This window comes from Arvicanthis niloticus, chromosome X, assembly GCF_011762505.2.
Source record: "Arvicanthis niloticus isolate mArvNil1 chromosome X, mArvNil1.pat.X, whole genome shotgun sequence".
Taxonomy (NCBI): Eukaryota; Metazoa; Chordata; class Mammalia; order Rodentia; family Muridae; genus Arvicanthis; species Arvicanthis niloticus.
Window position 1 is genome coordinate 125,627,477 of NC_047679.1, and position 21,512 is coordinate 125,648,988.

The 21,512-nt window shown below is 44.6% G+C and overlaps 1 pseudogene; it reads left to right on the top strand.

Annotated features, from left to right (window-relative positions):
• Positions 1–6,089: 6,089 nt before the first annotated feature.
• Positions 6,090–6,200, top strand: LOC117695668 (U6atac minor spliceosomal RNA; annotated as a pseudogene).
• Positions 6,201–21,512: the final 15,312 nt, after the last annotated feature.

Below are 21,512 nucleotides of genomic sequence, written 5' to 3' on the forward strand. Positions count from 1 at the left end.
GGCTGGAGGGGCAAGCGACTTGAGAATGGAGACAAGACAGGGTGTGATCAAGTCTCTTTTTGTTCAAGTCTCTTTCAAGTCTCTTCTATTTTCTCAAGTCTCTCCTATTGAAGGGAATTCTGAGGTATTTATATACACAAGCAGGAGAACACAGCGTGAAAACACTTTACCACATGCACCATACAGCTGGGGTCACTAAACAGCAAAACAAGCTATGTGGGATAAACAAGATATTTATCAGAGTGTGATTCAGCTGTTATAGGCTTTTGACAACCAAGTCTTTCATCAGGGTATTTGGTTCCAGATAGCTGCAAAGTTGATCTAGCTGCTTTCTACTAAAGTCGGCTCCCAACAGATCCCCCTTTTTAAAATTTTTTCAAAAGGAAAGCCTGGGAAAACTTATGGAAACCGTGCCTGTCAGAGTCCCCTACTTCCAGCCTATAATATTGGACCTGTATGGGTTTCATTTGAATAGCATCTATCTGTTGCAGTACAAAAAAAATGTTGAACAGCATGAACCCGAGGGACAAGAGATTTAATGCCTAAATAGTTGGTATAAAAGCAACACTCTTTAAGGCAACACACAACTTCCCCTGTTGGAGAAGTGAAACGTCTAAGCCTTGTACCCACAAATTTATACCAATGAAATCCTTGAATTTTGCATCAGCTTAGTAACAATTATACAGATAAAGACAGCCTAATATTAACCACTTCAGTCCCCAAGTCCAGGGAATTGGGGCACCAACTCTTCATTAACTTCTTCAAGCTGAACATGGGCATTGAGATATTAGAAGAGGGATGAGGGGAAGGGTAAATTGATAAGCATCTGAAGTCTGTCTTAACTATATCCAGCTGGAAGTCCAGGGCATCAGTGAACATGCAGGTGATGAGAAGATTCATTCACCAAGGCTGTGTATTCTGTAATATACAAATCTCAAAACAAATTTTAGTATCAAGATAATTATTTTGATTCTCTGAAATCTAGTGTTCTGGAGGCCTACCTCTGTCATGTCTGATCCATATAATTCTGGAAGACATAACTACTACCTTAGTGACCTCATCAGAAAACTCATAGAAAAACCTTTTTTTTCCAAATTAGCCTTTCCTTAAGCCAGTAACCAGAAAAACCTTTACATTGAGTTTTTATCCAGAAAAATATAACTATATAACTCAGAATCACACCCATTTTGAAAGTTAAATCAATTAACATTATCATTCTGCTTAGCTCTCTGTCTAGAGCAGCCTTCTATTTATTCCTCGCGTCTTTAAAGCCTTTTTCATCTGTTTTTACTCACTTATTTCTTGCCCCATTTTCGTTACTATAACCTTTATTTATTTATCTGTTTGGCTCTCTTGACTCAGAGCAGCCTGTAATTTACTCCTTGTATCTTTAAAACCTTTTTCATCTGTTTCTGCTTACTTATTTCTTGCCCCGTTTTAGTTACTATAACCTTTATCTATCTGTTTGGCTCTCTTGACTCAGAGCAGCCTGCAATTTACTCCTTGCATCTTTAAAACCTTTTTCATCTGTTCTGCTTACTTATTTCTTGCCCCGTTTTTGTTACTATGCAATCACCTTTGTTTCACTTCCAAATTCAGCCAGCTCTGTCAGTTGACTGGTTCTCCAGCGCAGGGTGTCTTCCACTGTATCCCGCTTACTGGAGTTCAAACATTGAGGCTCTGTCAGTTGACTGGTTCTCCAGCGCAGGGTGTCTTCCACTGTATCCCGCTTACTGGAGCCTGATGTTGGGCGCCACAAATGTTGAGATCCTGCACTCTCGCTTAACGCTTTGGCTCAAAGCTTTTGGGGCTAAGTGCTCTGGTCAAGAGAGATGTGGGGCTCTTGGGGCAAGAAACTCGAAGAATGGAGACAAGACAGGGTGTGATCAAGTCTCTTCTATTTTCTCAAGTCTCTCCTATTGAAGGGAATTCTGAGGTATTTATATACACAAGCAGGAGAACACAGGTGAAAACACTGTACCTCGTGCACCATACAGCTGAGGTCACTAAACAGCAAAACAAGCTATGTGGGATAAACAATATATTTATCAGAGTGTGCTTCAGCTGTTATAGGCTTTTGACAACCAAGTCTTTCACCAGGGTATATGGTTCCAGATGGCTGCAAAGTTGATGTAGCCGCTTTCTACTAAAGTCGGCTCCCAACAAGGATGTGCATGGATTATAGATGCCCACTGATGATGCCCACTATGTTTTCAGGTTCCAGGGAGCTAAACCAGATCCAGAGGGTAGAGCAGCCTGCATGTCCACGTTCTGCTCCATGTTCTAGTTCCTAAGATAACATTTCACCTCCTTCTCTCCATTGTAATTTGGGAGACTCTCAGGAGATAATGGCTTTGGGATTTTCGTGAACAGCAGTGGGTAGTGAGTGGTTTGGCTGGAAATGTAGCTTTAGGGTGGGTTGGAGCTAGTCTCTGACTAGCAAGCTAGGAGTTTCTCTCCCTGTGAGGAAAACACCCAGATTTCCACATGTGTCTGACAAGGGGGAGGATTTAGTGAAGTTTCTCCATGCGAATTCCTTTGGGCTCATTAGCTACCTCATTTCTACCTTTCACTACAGCTCTCTTCACCACAGGCATTTGCCCCGGGGCCTTTACATGTAGCACAGAGACTCCAGCTTCCAGATGGACAGGCTTTATCACCCCATTTCCCAGGTGATGAGCTCTGAGGTCCTTGGAAATCTCCCTGATTCCTGCCACAGGTCACTGGGCAGGAGTCTGCATGCACCCACGGCTCAGACAGTTCCAATACTTCTGGCACAACCGCTGACCCTTCTGCTCTTAAGGACAGGGTGCTTCTTGGCTCTTCAAAAGGTCTTATCAGGCCTCAAACAAAAGGACCCTCCAGGAGGCCAGTGCAACTTAAGGAAATCAGCTTCTAAGGAAAGGTAGCTGTGCATGAGTCACACAGGATTGGGGGATTGTCCCTGAGTGCATTCTGGATAGCTGAGTGTCCCAGTATGGAAGTCTCTGGTCATTCCCAGGACTCTCTGGTGCTCATGCACAATGTCCCTGCTGGTCCATTTTCTGTGTTCTTGATGCATCCATCTTCTGTAGGGAAGAAAGGAGCCCCTGCCTTCCCCTGTGACTGTCTTTCACAGTGACCAAGGCACCAGTTGAGGTGTTTGCTGAGAGTGGTCAGATGTGTCACAGCACAGACTCACAGGTGAAGGTTCGCTGCTGGTCTAAAGGAAAGATATTACTGGTGATCTCCCAAGAAAATGATAAAATCATCCTGACCAATAGAGGAATCTGCCATTAATGAAAAAAGGAAAATCTTGTCTCTCGGCTTTCCCCAGAATCCTTTCCTGTGACATGGCTACTAGGGGACTTACAAGGTTCTATCTTTCTAGGCGCTTTAGAATATAGAGATTTCAGGGGAAGTCTGGTATTAGCAGAATCTTTGCCAAGAGGTAAAGGATGCTATTGCCTCATGGGGTTGAGGAGATTCCTCAGCAGTTCAGAGCCATGTCTGTTCTTGTAGAGCTTCCAGGTGAAATTCCCCCACCCACAAGTCAAGCAGCTCACCAGCAACTGTCTGTGAGTCCAGGTCCAAGGGATCAGGCTCTGTCTTCAGGTCTCCATGGACACTGGACCATGTGGTGCCCAGGAGGAATGTGCAGGCAAGACAACCCTACAGATATCACATCAAGTTTCCACTAAAAAATGAAACAGCGCACACCAGTGTTGTTACCTTTCACTATACACACTTAATATTGTTTGGTAGATGACCTAGGTATAGGGTAGAGCCTGCCACCCCCAATCTACCAGGGCTCTGGCAAGTTTCAGTGTGTCACCTTTTCCTTTTAATCATGTCATTTACTTTCATATCCCTGGGGCTACAGTATGGGTGCATGGATGGGTCAAGTTTTGGTTACCTGAGAGTCTTTGGGTTTTCCCTGTTATACATTCATTACCAGTTAAGGGAGCTCCCAGTCTCATGTAAGTCCGTGCTCAAGGATCAGGCATCCTCTCCAGTCCTCCAAAGGCAACTGCACTCATGTGCTCTAACAAAGAAACAAGACCCACATGACTGGTACTAAAACTGAATCATTTAAAAAGAATCCTCTGTCACTCTGGGTGCAGTGATCTTTCACTCCATGGTGCCTGTGACTCTGTCATAGCCCTGTCTGTGGTCTGGAGCATGGCACCTCTGCTTCAGGTTCTATAAGACATACAGACCATGATGATTCCTGCATGATCTTCTCTGATGGCATCCAGGTATTCGTACTCAGGTGGATGGGACCATGCTCTCACTCACATGGAACTTGGAACAGTCCCTTGTGTCCTCTTGCTGAAAGTGGGATCTTACTCATGTCACTTTGATAGGCACTACCCTCACAGCATCTCAGGATATGACAGGCAGATAGAGAGGGAGAAAGAAATAGGGAAATGATTCCTTCACCTGTTGATTCCCTCTAGATTTTCATGTCTTCTTTATCTTTTCTTATATTTCTCTTTTAAAAAGTTAATTCCTTTTTTATTTTGAATCTATGAAAGTTGTCTGTTTGTATACACCTGCAGCAATGCATTCCAGTCCCTACAGAAGCCAAAACAGGGCACCAGATGCTCTAGAACTGGATCTGCAAGTGGTGTGAGGTTTCATGTAGGTGCTGAGGACCAAACCCAGGTTAGAACAACAAGAGGTCTTAAACGCTGAGTCATTTCTCTAGCCTCTCTTTTATTTTCTGTTCTTTGTACCTGGAAAGTTTTCAAAGGACCACACAGGCTTTGTTTGTGTCTCTTCTTTCACCCTCTTCTGACATTGCTACACCTATCCAGACAACCCTGAACATTTACAGTGCTGAGGTTCTGTTTAACTGTGAGACCACCAATAGGTGCAATGCTGTGTACATCATAGCTCGCCCCTTAGTACATCTGTCATGTTTTCTGCCTCAGAATGGTATGAGCTTCCCACTGCCCCTCAACACTCCACAACTTCAAATGATGCCTGTCCATTAGAGGAGAATATCAATTTGCCTCCTTTAGCACATTATAAAGAAAGTCACACTTCCAGGAGGCTGACAAATTGACAGACAGTATTTCCTTAACGATAAATTCTCTTGAAGGCACAACATTGAGGTGATGCTGGCTCTCCAAGGTTCTCACTGGACAGTATGGACTCACAGCTGTTCTTGGATCTTTCCAAGGATAGGCTCATTCTTACCACCCGGCTATGGGTCCACTGTGCAGAGCATACTCCACAGAACAGAATAGTACTCCACAAGCCTGTGCAGTATGAGATCCCGCTTCACAAGAGCCCCTGTCCTCATTGAGATGGATGCAGATTGTTGAGAACCGCACTAGTCCCTGTTCAGGTGCCAAAAATATTGGGGCCTAGGCTGCCCCACTTTGGGCGGCCTAAAATGTTGAGGCCCTCTCCACTCAGCGCTTGGCGGCCACTGTGTCCTGGCCCAAGCTGCTGCTCTGGTCCGCAGGTCGGGGTTCAGCAAGAGAGAGAGAGTAAGGATGGAGTCGAAGAATGGAGACCAGACAGAGTGTGATTCAATCCCGTTTATTCTTCAGTCTCTGGTCCTAGTCCAAGTCTCAAGTCTTGAGTTCCTAGTTCCTAGTTCCTAGTTCCTAGTTCCTAGTTGTACTCCTTTTGTTCTCTTCCGAGTGTCTAATGTCTACTCCTACTCCTAGTGTCTGAATCTCTGTTACTCCAAATTGTTCTCCAAGTTGTTCTCTCTAAAATGTCTGATTCTCTGCTTTTATATGTCTCACTTCTAAGCCATGCCTTTTGGTCACACCTTTAATCATGCCCTTAGGTCTTGTCTCTAAATCTGATCTCTACACTTCTAAATCACACTCTTAAATTACACACCTTTAATCTCACACACCTTTAATCTCACACACCTTTAATCTCACACACCTTTAATCTCACACACCTTTAATCTCACATGCCCAAGGTATCTAAACCAAGATTATCAGAGTGTGCTCAGCTGTTGTAGGCTATTGTAATCCAAGTCTCATGTCAGGGTATATGGCTCAAGATGGCTGCAAATCTGATAGCCGCTTTCTGCTAAAAGTCGGCCTCCAACAGCAGATAACAGCTGACTTAGCAAACTCGTGCTGTATGGAAGGAGAGGGTAGCAACCCCTTTAACAAAGATGGAAGAGTGCTGGGGACAAGTGGTTAAGACCCAGTCTCTTGCTTTGATATAGAAAATGACTATTCTCCTTCTATGTTAAGGCTATTAACCCAGACCCTAGAATAGTAATACTACCTGTTCCCTCCTGTTTGTAATTCTTACATTTTAAGTGTCTGTGTGTTTGTGTGTGTGATTTTGTGTGTGTGTGTGTGTGTGTGTGTTACATGTAAGGGAACTAAGGGCAGCCAGAAGAGGGAAAAGAAGAATGGGCCACAGTGGTTATATACTACATGTGACATGAAAGAGAAAGGAGGTGTCCCAGGAAGAGGGTAGGGTAGAGCATAGCAGATAGCAGAGGGGATCACAGAGGAAACATCAGCAAACACAAAATGTCTATGAAAATGCCTAATGAAACCAGCTATATTGTATATTACCATGAAAAAGCTGAACTTTAAATATTTATAGGAAGAAGTACAAAGTCGTCCTGAGTCCCAACATTGAGGAACTTCTTGTGACAATTTCTACCTTTGTGGGGCTCCTTCAGACCAAGGTCTCTGCTGTCCTCGGGGACATCTTATTCCACAGGAATGACAGTCCCTCAAGACACCTGAACTCCACCCAGCATCCAGTCATCCTTTGAGAGCTATGGAGCCTCAGCCCCAGGAGTGGAGCCTCCCTAGTGCCAAGAGGGTAAAGAAAAATACAGTCACTCAGTCTGAGCAGCTGCTGGCTACAGCAGAGCAGTCACCTATGAAGGGAAATCAGGAGAAATGTCAGGGCTGGCCTAGCTCCCTGAAGGGCAGGGGGACAGACTCAGGCTACCAGAGACCCCTAACTAGCTTTGAGGAGTTAGCAGAGGAAGGAGGTGAGATGATACCCCCTGATTGACAACTGCTTGTGCCCTAAGAGGAAAACAGAATCCCTCAAGTATGCACAAAGCAGACATTGGACATCATGAGAATGAGGGACCTATGCCACTTACACACCTCTGTGGAATAAGGGAACAGAGATCTCGGTCTGAAAGAGACCTACAACATGATACACTGTGGTAAGAATATCCTCTATGTTGGGAGTCAGGAGGGCATTGATAAGTTTTGAGCATTGGCCTGAAAACAATCCCTAACTTATGTTCCTGGGCCCACCAGCCTATTTCCAGGCATAGGAAGCACAAGCCCAGTGGGATCTCTGGGCTTTGGGGGAATGAAGACATCAACAAAATTTGTGACAAATTGTAATGCTGTGGGCATGGAGTAATAAAAGCTAGCCATTTTGGTTGCATGTTAAGGACCCCAGAAAGGGATTCTGTGGTGACTCTGGCATTTAGATGAGACCATGAAAACTAAGGAGTTTATAAGTGTTCAATGGCCTGCTTTCAGTGTGTTCTGGCTCTGTGTAGAAACTGCAGATTTCTCAAATTCATCTCTTTCTCACTCTCTCTCTCTCTCTCTTTCTCTCTCTCTGTGTGTGTATGTAGGTGTGTGTTGTGTGTTGTGGGGTGTGGGGGGTGTGAGTGGGGGGGTGTTCATGTGCACGAAGGAGCACGCACACCTGCTTTTATGTGTGTGTGTTCTGTGCTCCCCAGGACATAAGAATCAATTTCCTTCTCCTGACTCCTGATCTTATAGTGCCCATGTACTGAGCCTATTGGTTCACTTTTGCTCTAAGAGACATGCACAGCATAGGTCCCTTTTCAGCCTAATATGTCCCTTTTCAGCCTAGGTTGACAAGACAAGCAAACGTCTAGCCAAGCCACTTTTCCTAGGAGACAAGGAAGAAGGGCCAAAGACACTTTCTGCCTCCCCATAAGCCCATTACTCCATGACCACTGCAGCCAAGGGCTCAGCAACAACACTACCCCTTTATTTGCACATCTCCACCTGACATATTGTCTCCATCACAGCACCAGAGCCTAGAACCCATATGACAAAATTTCTCTTCTACCACCCAGCCTAAGGATTGAAAGCAATAATAGTGGGGCTCCACCAGAGCCAAAGTCCTCATCAGTTGAGCAAAGCATGGTCCATGCAGCCAGCACAGATCCTTTATCTTTTGTTAAGCACCACGAGGTAGTACTGATTTGATTGTGAACAACATACTCTTGTATTCAGAGATGCTGGACCATGATTGATCTTCTGGGGTCAACATTTCAAACCCTTCTGCTGACTCGGATAAAAGGACTGTTACCAGCTTCAACTGAACCCCTTTAGCCCTGAGGAGTGGAAGAGACCTCTTAAGATGTTTTTTTCCAGGACCTCAGGGAAAGGTCTGAGAAGTCTACACACATGTCAAAAAGAACTGCAGAAGCCAGAAGATTCGCCTACAGGATTCCAGGAGAGTCAACAAAATCCTGACCTCTCACTGTTCATTTGTAGTAAGTTCTGTAATAGTCTCCCTTGTGGTCTTGCCAGGTCTACAGACAGCTGTGGTAAACTGCTGAGTGATGTCAGTGTCCTCTCTCTTCCATAGTCCTGATGTCCTCTCTGGTCCTAAACCCACATAGTCAAGATTGTAAGTTTCCTTGGTTTGTCTCTTAAATAGGGACTTTCATGCACTTTTCACCACATACACTCAGTTTTCTGGATTGAGGGAAAATCCCCTTTTGCCCCTTCTGCTCTACAGAAGATTTTTAACAAAACAATTGTTTACCAAGCCACTACTATGAAGTAAAGATGGTATCTACTATGATTTTCTAATATTGTGGACTTCAATAAAAACTAGCACTTAACATGTCTAAAATCTATTTCTCTTTTGTAAATTTAAAAAGATTCTTGTAAGCTTCAGGAAACCCACACAGACCTACCTCTCTGGAGTCAAGTGGATTAAGTCCAGATAACTTCCCCTGTCCATCACTAGCCTAAGTTCCCCACCTGTTGCCTATTCCAGGGGGCAGGATTCCTCCATGTTCTCATGTGCTCCTGGCCAGCCTCTCTTCCTCTCTTTCTGTCCTTCTCCTCTCCTCCTTCTCTGCCTCTACCCGTTTCCAGGTCCTCACTCACCCTCCCCCCAGTAAATCTTCTGTGTACCTGGCCTGTCATATGGTGTGATTCCACAGGGCCTGCCAGCTTCTCCTGCTGCCAACTCATTATACTGCTTTATAGTTCCTAGCAATTCAGGCTCTAGGAGCCACTAGGGTGATTCTGTGAGTCTTCCTCTGGAGTCTCTATCTGCTTTGATCCCTCAATCACTCCCCCATGTCAATTTGTGGCAGTCACTGGTTGCCCATTCTCTCAGTCTCTGCTCCTTCTTCGGCCCTGCATATTTTGTAGAGAGGACATACATTGCGTCAAAGGTTTTGTAGCTGGGTTGCTGTCCTTATCCTTCCACTGTGAATTCTTCTTGACTATACAGGAAGTGCCTACTTCTGTATGGTTCACTGCTAGGAGCCTCAGCTAAAGTTGCTACTAAAGACCCCAGGAGCCTCCCTCCATGCCAGATCTCTGGCAGTTCCTTGCAATTGCCCCCACATGACCAATCTCTCTTCTTTCTCCTGTGCTTTCCCTACATCTGATCCACCATCCCGCTCCTCTTTCAATCTACTGCCCCTCCCAGTTCCCTCCCATCTTCCACCTCCAATAACTACTTCCCCTCATGAGGAAGTTCCAACCATCCTCTCTTGGGCCTTTGGGGTTATCTCCTTTCTTTATTTCTGTTGAATAAAGCATGGGTGTCCTGTACTTTATTGCTAATATTCACTTATCAGTGAGTACATATCATGTCTGTCTCTTTAGGTCTGACATACCTCACTCAAAGTGATATTTTCTTGTTCCATCCATTGCCTGCAAAACTTATACCTTTGCCTTTATTAATTGAGTAGAATTCTTTAGCTTGCACATGGTCATGGGCGAATCCTGTTGGGTTGTTGTGGTTCTCTTGACTCCAGGGAGGAGCAGAAGTGAGAGATTTTTGACTGAGTTAACTCCACACAGTGCCAGGCAGATGCTGAGGGGCTCTGCCTGGTTGTGAGAGATGTCAGTCTGAAGTTCCATGGGGGGCATGTGTTGAGTATCCAAGGATCTTGAGTGGACACGGAGGCCAGTGTTCTCCATTATGGACTCCCAGATGCCTCTGGGGGCTGCAGAAGAACAGAGATGCAAGAGGAACAAGGGAGAAAGAGACCCAGACAGCGCCCCATGGATAGCACTCGATTGGGTGGATCAAGGCTCAGATAGCTTGGTTGAATTGGTGGTTCTGGTGGCTGGAATGCAGAGAAGTCCTTGACAGGAGATTAGACAACTGCAGCAGCTGTGCCAGCAACAACAGCCCATTAAAGGCCTTCTCCATGGTTCCCCATAGCAGGCCCCAAAGACACGAGGAAATCCATGGTTTTACAAGCTTTATTGTCATGGCGGAAAGTAAATGAAATCTGGATGTACCCCCAGGAAACTCTGGGCAGACCTGAGTTAAATAGGGAAGAGAGTCTAAGAAGGAATGCTTAATTGCTACACCCTCCGGACCTTAGGTATCTCATTAATGTGAAAATCTCTTGAGGCTGAAACCTGTAGTCACGCCCTCTACCTGTGGAGGGACTGGTAGGGGCATTGCCTTAAGTGACAGAAAGGCTTGGGTCAATGGATGCCTTTGGCCTGGGTCAGGAGCCTGGAATCTGGTAGTGTGGAGAAATGTTTTCTGTCCCTTGCAGGGTCTCTGGCCATCTCCAGCCAATGCTCCTCCAGAAACCAAGCCATCCTTTCATGGTACCACAGAATTCCATTGTGTAGATGAAACTCATTTACTTTAGCCATTCTTCAGTTGAGGGACATCTGGGTTGTTTCCAGTTTCTAGGTATTACCAATAAGACTGCTACTATGAAAATAGTTGAGCAAGTGTCCTTGAAGGATGGTAGACCATCTTTTGGTTATAAAAGCATGGAGTTGTATAGCTGGATTGTATACATCACGGTTCTCTAGAGTAACAGAACTTTTGGATACTCGCTATATATTAAGGGAATTTATTGTAATGCCTTATAATCTGTAGTCCTGGGTTACATGGGAAACAATGGGCATAGGAATTATCATAAAACAAATGAAGTTATCAACTTGATAGGAGTGAGGCTGGAAATGTTTCGAAGGCAGGTAACTGCAAAGGTCTGGAGAGGAGGTATTTGAGGGCCTGGAGGGAGGGAAAGTGGGAAGGACCACAGAGAGGAGAGAAGTGATGCAATTCTATTCAAATGGAAAACATTTTTGAAAAGAAACACAAAGTGTATCTGTAAAATAAAAGAGATATTGCTGTGTTAGTAAGTGACAAAATTTGCATTAGGGAAATCTGTGGAATCTAAGCCACCTCCAGGGACATTCCAGTTGACTCTGCTTTGTTTTGTATCTTGTAAGCACAGGGCCTTAAAAGGAAATGCACAGATACAGTCCTCCCAGCACCATGTTGGTTCAGTCTAGAGAACATGGCTGTGTCAAGATTGGCTGTACCTGCTGAGGCATCTGACCAGCCCCAGAATCACAGCTCTTGAATGAAGGCTTAGGAAGAATATAAAAGTCCCATCACCATGGCAAAAGCCTGTCTAGACACGGACTGTGCCTACCATCTAGACAGACTTTGAGCTGAAGGACACCTGCACAACATCTTCTTCAGGCCCTCATTTCCTTCTTTGAGAGGAATGGAGAAAAGCCTTCTTTGCACTACTACCTTACCCCACCACACACGAGCTTGAAACAATGGGCTGCCACTCAGAGAGGCCAAAGTGGACCACATAATGAAGAGAGGGACCTGTTAGGTCTGGGTTGTAGCTTTCCAATTTCCAATATATGTCCCTACATAGATCGATACTAAAGATGAGATGACTTCATTGTGGGTCACTCACCTGAGCTGGAGGGTGACTTCCTTTTGGGCCTCCTACCCTACCTCACACACACTCACACACTCATCTGATCATCAGATGCACTCTGGTACCTTTCACATTTGAATTATCACCATTGCTGTTAGCTAAACATGTAGGTTCTTTACTCAGGATTATCGAATGTGGTTAAATCAGGCCATGAAATCCAGTGTGTCAGGGGACAGAAAATGGCATCTTTGGAGAAGAGTGGGAAGCCAGTAGCAATTCTATTGTGCTCCCCAGACCAAGATTTGGTGTCAAGCCAATGTATACATGGAAATTCAAAGGACACGTGGCCCTTTCATCACATATGATTTTAGAATAAAGTAGCTCAGTGTGTCCTACTTGGGCATAGCACTATACAGGAGGCAGCCTGTCGCACTTGTAGTGAAACACATTCCTTATTCGGACCTATGTGAAGAGATACAAACATCCAGCAGGAGCAGTTGGAAGTGACCAATGCCAGACCAAGAGAGGGGTGTGTGGTGGGACAGGTAGGTGATGAAGGCAAGGCTAGACCATGCTGCTTTGAAGGGAGAGTCTTCTAGCAGCCTATCTTAGCTGAGCAGTCTTGGTATTGCTGAACTTTGGACTTACACCAGGTTAGCCTGTGAGCAAAGCAGAGTTGGAAGAAACAGACTGCTGTCCTGTCTGCTGTCCCCTCCACTGCTTGAGGAATTGGAAAAGAAATAGTATCTGTTGTCAGTTCATGCAGAATAGGCTACATGTGCCTGTCAGAAAACAGCAGTCTGTTCTGGAAATCATTGGGGAAATCTGCTCAGTTTTATTCATTTTTAGACAACTCCCTTACACTGAGACATGGCTTCTTCTCCAGATTGGCCTTGGGCCACTTTGTGACATCATGTGACAAACAAAGAAAACTATGACTTCATCAGATGGTTCCCCCACTACTGAAGCTAGCATCCAGTGGCCACTATTTGTGGGACAACCGCCCTGGAAAGACAGGCATCTGGAATATTTCGGGGGATGTTTAGTGTTATAGGGTCCAGAATACAACTGTTGGCCAAGGAAGATGCTGCCTGAGCAGGCATTTACCAACAAAACAACACCTACACGTGACCACTCCATGGAGCCTTCGAGAACATACAAAAGAAGCAATGTACCTGTAAGTGCCCCAGACGAAACTCCAAGTCAGGAGACCTGTAGCCCATGTAGAGATGGCTCTTCAGATAATGATACAGATTGTCTATCAGCAACTGTTGATATGGACATACCTGAGCAAGAACCCACCAGCTCCTCATGGTTCCTTAGTTACAGCCCCATGAGGTCTCTATACAAGTTATGCAGCTCTCTCCTGGAAGCTGCTCTATCATGCAGGTCTAAATGGCAGTACTTTTTGAAGGAAGAGGAGGAGGAAGAGAAGGGGAATGATGATGATGAGGATGAGGAGGATATGAGGAGGAGGAAGAGGAAGGAGACCCGGAGAAAGAAGAGGAGGAAGAAGAGGGAGAGGAGATGGAGGAGGATGAAGAATATTTCCAGAAGCACCAGTGGTCTGATGAGGAGGAAGAAGATGAAGAAGAGGAAGATCACTACTAAGAAAACACTTGCATAATCTGTGCTGTATTACGATACATAAACATGTTCTTAAAATCAGGGAGCTCTACTACCTGAGGATAATTACTCTTTCCTCAGTAAAAGAACATGTTCAATTCTTTTACTTCAAAAAATAAACCATGTGGTAATAAATAAACCTCTTAAACATGGGCCTAGAATCTGTGTGTGATGCTGTCTAACCCTTGGCACTGTTCCAAGTGTAGTCTTCCACACACTTGGGTCAGCCTAGCCCTTTCATGAACAGCAGCAGCATTTTTGTGCCCTCAGCATCAGGGTGCAGAGGGTGTGGCTACTGAACCTACAGGTGTCACCTCACATTACTGAAGTGTGTCAGAGGAGGAGATTCCATTCTCCTGGGTCCCCACATCCAGCAGATATTTGCAGGAACTTTCTGGGCAGCAGGTGAGGGTCCTTACAAAGCATACATTATCCCAGAATAAGCCCACTTCAAACCAGCTGTCTATCAGCTAAGGGATGAACAGTACTCTACCCTTACCCCTAAGATGTAGGCCTCTCCTCTCAGGACTTGGAAGTGGGAAATTGCCTGACACAAGAGGAAGACAGACTTTAGAAACATTGCAAAGACCCTGTAAAATGTTACTACATAATGTCCACCACCTAAGTCTTCTTATCCCACCTCAAGGAATCAGAGTTGTATTTAGAATTTTTAAGATAAATAGCTGGGGGAGACTCACTCCTCCTTCCCTCCAGGAACCTCTACACAGAGCTCTTGCACTGCAAAAGGATTGGACATGTTGGGCTTCAACATGGGTCCTCCTCTTGAGCACAGATTTGCCATGGTATTGATGTCTGCTCAGTGCATGACCCGGGACTGAAATACCAGCATGGGAAGCCACATATGGTGTGTGCCTTTGGGGACAAAGGGCAGACAGGCATTACTATACATCGCTATTATCCAGACAACAGTAGGACCAAAGTAAGCTTGAGCACAGTAGTAATTTCCAGGTAGATTTCCATTTCCATAAATGCCAAGGTACTTGGGGCTGTGTCCTTAAGGTCAGAGGGGCTAATGAAGAGGGAAGTCCTCATTGCCATGCTCTTACTGACAGCATAGCAGTCTGGATGGATATAGGAAAATACAAAGAGGGTTGTTCTCTGGAAAAAAATCATAGCTCTATGTAGCCTTGGCTTTAGACTCTGCACTGCAATACTGACTTGTCAGGGCTGTTGTTTAGCTGCTGCATTTGAACCATATCTGCCACCTCCTCCAAGCCCACAGTGAGCACAGCATCCTCTCCAGGGGACCAACCTCTAAAACCACTCCAGGAGTCCAGCGTCCTTGCTCCCTGTCACAGGCACTCAAGTATGCACACAATCATGCACACAGACCCATGCCACGAACCGACTCTTTTCTGACTTTAGCTCTAGGACAGGGACAGGAACTGAGGCCCAAAATGGAGTAGTAACTACTCCAGTCTGAGGAAGCCTGGCTTGTGAATAGCAGCTCAGCTCCTCTTGTGGGTCTTAGAAGGGCTTAGGATTCAGGAAATATCAAGATACAGTCTGCAGCTCACACCAGAACAGACCCTAAGGACTCCTTCCTAAGCAGTCAGCAGCAGGATTGTCACACTTGCTGAGAGCATCAGTCAACTGCTCTGTCAAATCTGCACCCTGGATAGGGCAAGGCCTCAATCTCCTTCAGGGTCATTGGCCACCACCCCTTCTGCATCAAGGACTGGAAAGCCATTTATATGAGCATGCAGTAGTCTGAATTGGCCTCTAGGAAACCAAGTTGGACTCAGACTCTGGGAAGCTCTGGATATTCAGTGCTGGGACAATGTCTGTGTGTCATCAGAGCCAGGGAGGAAAGCAAATTGAGAAGAAGAATGAAAAGGTTAAAGGAGTCACGGTGAAGCCGTGTAAGGGCAGTGCTGAGAGTGCTGAGGCCTTGCTGAAAGGTCTGGAAAAGGTCCAGAGGACAGCTGTGAATGAGCTGGGATGCAGGGCTGTGGGAGGAGCAAGGCAGGGCCCTGAGTGCTTGGGACAGCTGGGGTCCAACAGGAGAATCATCCCTGGCTGGACTGTTGGGGTAATGTAGGGGTGGGGCTCAGAGGGCTGACATAGAAGTCAGGGTAGGACGCTGACTACTGACATTGCAGGACAGGGATGTGGGACGAGCTGAGCCAGGATGTGAGTGGGGCTGAGAGTAAGGATGTAGAACCTGAAGGGCTGAGGAAGGAAGAGAGAGGGGCTGTGAGTTCTGAGGGAAGAAGTGGAGGCACAGCTGTGAATCCTGACCCAGGGAGGCAGACATGTAGAGTACCAAAGAGAGGTTGGAGCTGGAGTGTGAGGTGGGTGTCAAAGAAGGGTCCATGAATACTGATGTAGTAGGCAAGATCTATGTACTTGCAGGAAGGGAGTTGGAAATTTTGAGGCAATTTTGCTTTGAATTCTGAGGCAATGAGATCCCTGAGGTCGACTTGAAGGGTCTATTGGAAGAGCTGGTAGGCTGTGAGTTCTGAGGAGGAATTGGAAGGAGTATTCAGGACTTCCAGATGAAGAAGGGGAAAGTGGATATTGGTAGAGTATGGAGAAGTACAGGGCAGAGCTGTGGAACCTGAGGTAAGGTGTTTGGAGTGGGGCTGCAGACAGAGGAATAGATTTGTAATGTTTGGGCTGAAATAGGATTGTGGGTAGTCCATGTGCTTTGTTGTAAGGTGGAGAGAGGGCTGTGGGACCAGGTGCAGGGCTGGGCATTGGTAGGTATAATCAAACTGTCCTGTAGAATTGCTGGGATGAATTGGAGGAAGACTTAATAAATGCTGGGTTACAAGGGACTGTTCTCTCCTTTCAAGTGAGATGCTCTTCTCCTGCCCAAAATGCTCCAGAAAATAAGGATTATGGGATGGGGTAGAGGGAAGGTCTGTGGCAGAGAATGCTTTCCTCATGGGAGAATCCATGAATGTGGCCAGGGCCCTCAAGGTCACTGGTTACTCTTTCTACCTCTGCCAGTATCATGCAAAGCCCCTTCTTCTTTGATGGCTCCTACTTCAACCTACCTCTGGAGCACCACAGGTCCTCTGATCAGGATGTAAAAACTCAATCCTCTTCTGTATTGGTGGATCAATGATGGAGAAATCAGTATACCATGGTGCAGGCTTGTGGCATTTGTGTACCATTGAACAAATGACCAGAGTACTCCTCTGTCTTCATATTTAACTTCAAGCAGTCTACAGCATCGCTGTTAATGATCTGCTTCTTGAGGCACGAATGCCCTTCTCCTCAGGGGCTTCTTCCTTCATTCCACTGATGGGGTCCTGGAGGGATCCTGACTATTCCCTCCACTTATCTCCCCAAGGCCAGCCTTTGTTTCACTTTGTTCTTTGAGAGAGCACTGACCAGAAGCAACTTGAGGAGAGGACTTATTTGGCTTAGATTTCTAGATCACAATCCACCAAGAAGGAAAGTCAGGGAAGTAGTTTTAAGGTAGAAAGTCTGGAGAAGCTGGCTTCATGGCAGTCAACTATTCAGCTACCTAGATACCCATTGTTGTGATGATTTTAAGTGTGTTCACAAAGCCTTCAATCAGGAGTCTGTTTCTTCTTAATCCTCTCCACTCAGAGCTTAAGACATAAAGTAGAGTTTACAGATGTGTCTCTGGTGGGGACTTGTAGGTTTTTCATTCACCCTTTCTCCTTTACTTATGTAATAACTTCATTCCTTTCAGGTAAATTCTTAAGTGGTATATGTATATTATACATATATATATGTATAATTACATATACTTATAAATTAAATAAATATTTTACACATATAAAATATGTCAATATTTTATTACAACCTTTATTAGCAATCCCAGCTGGCTCCATGTCACTTCAATAAAATGGCTTTAAAAATATTTAAAAGGAAAAGTTTTAGTTGGCTCCTGGCTCTGGAGATACAAATTTGCTTGTCACATCTCTTCAAGTCTCTGTTGTGGGGAACCACACAGGCATATGAATGAGTGGTACAGAACCCTGCTGATACGCAAGCCAGGAAGCACAACTAATGGATAAGGTGGGCAGGGAACCCAAAATTGCTTTCCTAGGCATTCCAGGAGGCTTAAAGGCCTCTCACCATATCCCACATACAGGTAATATTTCCCTATTGGCCAGGGCTTTAACACAGGAAACTTGCTGATACTTTCAATATCCAACCTGCAGCATTAACATGTGGATTCTGCTTATTCCTTGCCTTCCAGGCTCCAATTCCCCATGTTTAGCTGCATGATTGAGAGAACAGCCTATGGGACAGACTCTAGGGAGGCACCTTCAGTGAGACAGCTTATTTGATTGGAGTAAATTAAAGGCCATTTAAACCCTTGGATGGTGAGTATGGCCTACTGGGGTGAGTGTCGATCATTGCCCTCTAAAACCAGGATGCTGGGGACACAGCACTTCTATAAGTTGGGATTCTAGTGGCTTAGTGGACCTTCACTTATAAGGGGAGAGATAGACTAACCTGGCTACTGGGTTATGAAGTGACCTCCTCTAGTGGGGCAAGCGGGGCCGAGGCCTACATGCACTAATACAGAGGTCTGGGGTCACTGGGAAGCTATCCTATTCCTGCTAATCTCCGGAGGCATTTGTCAAACACATGTAACAAACTGAGCATACACCAGAGATGCCTGCAATGCACAAAATGGTGGGCTTGTGGGTAACAGCCTAGAAAGCAGTGAAAAAGTAAGGCCTGTGCTATTCTGTATCACTCCCTTTCTTCTTTACACATCCCTTTCACCTTCTCCTAAACACTTGGAAGAGGACATGCCCCCCACCAGGGAGAGTGCATGGAGGTTCCTCTACCTCTTCCATCTACTGGTTCTAATATTCCTTTCCAAGACTTGTGGGGTCAGAGGTGCACCTCAACTTTTCTACTGCAGTCCATTAGCTGAGCTTTCTCCTAAGCAAAGCAAAGTGTGCATGTGCTGTAATTGCCAAGCCTACAGATCTTTAAACTAAGAGGGAACAGAAGATGACTGGGAGCTGATCTTCCTCTGCAAGGTTGTACAGATCCATAGTGATCTAGCACTGAGTGTGGGAGACAGATGGATACAACTAGGGAGTTGTGCCCTGCAAGTCAAGGGGCCTGGGCTTATATGGGGCTGACCATGGAACACAGGCAAACTAACCAAGAAGTGGTGCCCATCCAGAGGACACTTCTTGATCCTACACCCCATAGACTGTCCTGAATATCCAGCATTCACTCACCCAAATTATTCTTTCATTATTCCTTTCTTCTGCCTTCCTAGACATGTGCTGGGATGATGGGATTGTCAGATGCAGACATCTGTCCTATGCTGAGGAACCTGACATAGAGACTTTGTCACTTACAGAGTTCCCTAACACGTGCCATGTTCCTATGCTGAGTCCAGACAGCCAGACAATTCCTAGGTAATGGTGCTCCCTGCTTTTCTTCACTGTGATTTTCTTCCTTCTGCTCTATGTTGCCATAACTCTCATCAACTTTGTCTCTGGCTGCCTACCAGAGACTGACTGTCTTAATCCTGGGAGTATGGAGATGCCTTTCCCACATGAGAAGGCATTCACTTGAGCATTGGCTCCAAAGAGGTGAAACCTGTTTATTTCTCCTGAATGGCTAATTAGTAAGATGACTAAAGGCTAGAGCCACCCATCTAAGCATCCATCTATCTCTGAGCCTAACAGCACAATACCTGAGGACTTTTGTTTTTTAAGGAGATAGCCTTAGTACTGAGAGGGATACAACATGGCCAACTGATTGAAATCCCAACCTGAGATTCCCTGCCCAGCTGGAAACCCTTGTACCTTCTGGTTCATTCCCACATGTGCTGGCCAGGAGTAGAGCCCCAGTGCTGGACCAGATCCCACACAGCACAGGCCCCAGTTGTAGCTCGAATCCTCAGCTTGACTACCCAGGAAGAACAGGCTCCAGTTAGAGATAGCAAGGCCAGATAACATCAGAGGTATCCAGATGGCTAGAGGTAAGCTTAAGAACATAGGCAATAGAGACCAGTTTGACTTGGCAACATCAGAACCCAGTCTTCCCACTACAGCAAGTCCTGGATACCCCAACACACTCTTAAAACAAGATTCAAATCTAAACCCTCATTTCATGAAGATGATAGACATAAAATAACCCCCTTAAAAAATACAGAAGAACACTATCAAACAGGTGAAGGAATTTGAACAAAACGGTTCAAGATCTAAAATTGGAAAGAGAATCATTAAAGAAAACTCAAAGGGGGACAGCCCTGCAGATGGAAGTCCTAGGAAAGGGAATAGATGCGAGCGTCCCAGATGCAAGCATCATCAACTGGAGACAAGAGAGAGAATCTCAGCAGCAGAAGACACAACAGAAGACATCAATACAACAGTCAAGGAAAATACAAATGCAAAAAATTCCTATTTTAAAAACATTCAGGAAATTGAGGACACAGTGAAAACATTGCCCTGAGAACAATATGTATAGAAGAGAGTGAAGATTCTCAACTTATAAGGCCAGCAAATGTATTCGACAAAATTATAGAAGAAATCTTTCCTAACCTAAAGAAAAAAAATTGCCCATAAATATACAAGAAGCCAATGGGACCAGAAAAGAAATCCCTCTCATCATATACAAATTAAAATAGCAAATGCACAAAACAAAGAAAGAATATTGAAAGCAGTAAGGGAAAATGGTCAAGTAACATATAATAGCAGGCCTATCAGAATTATACCAAGAACATTGAATTAATCCCATGTATTCATTCTATGGAACCACCACTCAATAAGGCTGGTCTTCAATAGCAACAAAACCAACAGAAAGCCCACATACATGTGGGAGTGAACAACTATCTACTCAATGATAACTTGATCAGGGAAGAAGGAAAGAAATTAAAGACTTTTTAGAATTCAATGACAATAAAGACACAACATATCCAAACTTAAGGGCCACAATGAAAGTAGTGCTAAGAGGAAATCTCATAGCCCTGAGTGCCTCCATAAAGAAAGTGGAGAGATCATCCCCCTAGCAGTTTAACAGTTCATCTAAAAGCTCCAGAAGAAAAAGAAGCAAATATACCCAAGAGGAGTAGACTGCAGGATATAATCAAACTCCAGGCTGGAATTAACCGAGTAGAAACAAAAAGAACTATAAAAAGAATCAAACAAAACCAGGAGCTGGTTCTTTGAGAAAATCAACAAGATAGATAAACCCTTAGGCAGACTAACCAGAGAGCACAGAGACAGTATCCAAATGAACGAATTCAGGAATGAAAAGGAAGACATACTGACAGAAACTGAGGAAATTAAAAAAAAATCATCATATTTTAATACAAAAGTCTATATTCAATAAACCTTGAAAACCTCAATGAAATGTATGATGTTCTAGACAGATACCAGGTACCAAAGTTAAATCAGGGTCAGATAAATCTTCTAAACAGCCCCATAACCACCCCCATCCCCACCTAGTGAATAGAACTGATCATTAGATATCTCCCAACCAAAAAAAAAGAAAAAAAGAAAAAAAAGAAAAAAAAAAAAGAAAAGAAAAAGCTCAGGATAAATAGTTTTAGTACAGGATTTTATCAGACCTTAATACAGATACTCCTCAAACTATTCCATAAAATAGAAACAGAAGGAACACTACCCAATTCTTTCTATGAAGCCACAGTTACACTGATACCTAAACCACAAAAAGACCCAACAAAAAAAGAGAACTACGGACCAATTTCCCTTGTGAATATTGATGAAAAGTACTCAATAAAATTTTCACAAACAGAATCCAAAACACATCAAAATGATCATCCACCATGAACATGTAGGCTTCATCTCAGGGATGCAGGGATGTTTCAATACATGGAAATACATCAACGTAATACACCATATAAACAAACTCAAAGAAAAAGACCACATGATCATCTCACTAGATGCTAAGAAAGCATTTGACAAAATTCAACACCTCTTTATGGTAAAGGTCTTGGAAAGAACAGGAATTCAAGGCCCAGACCTAAATATAATAAAACCAATATACAGCA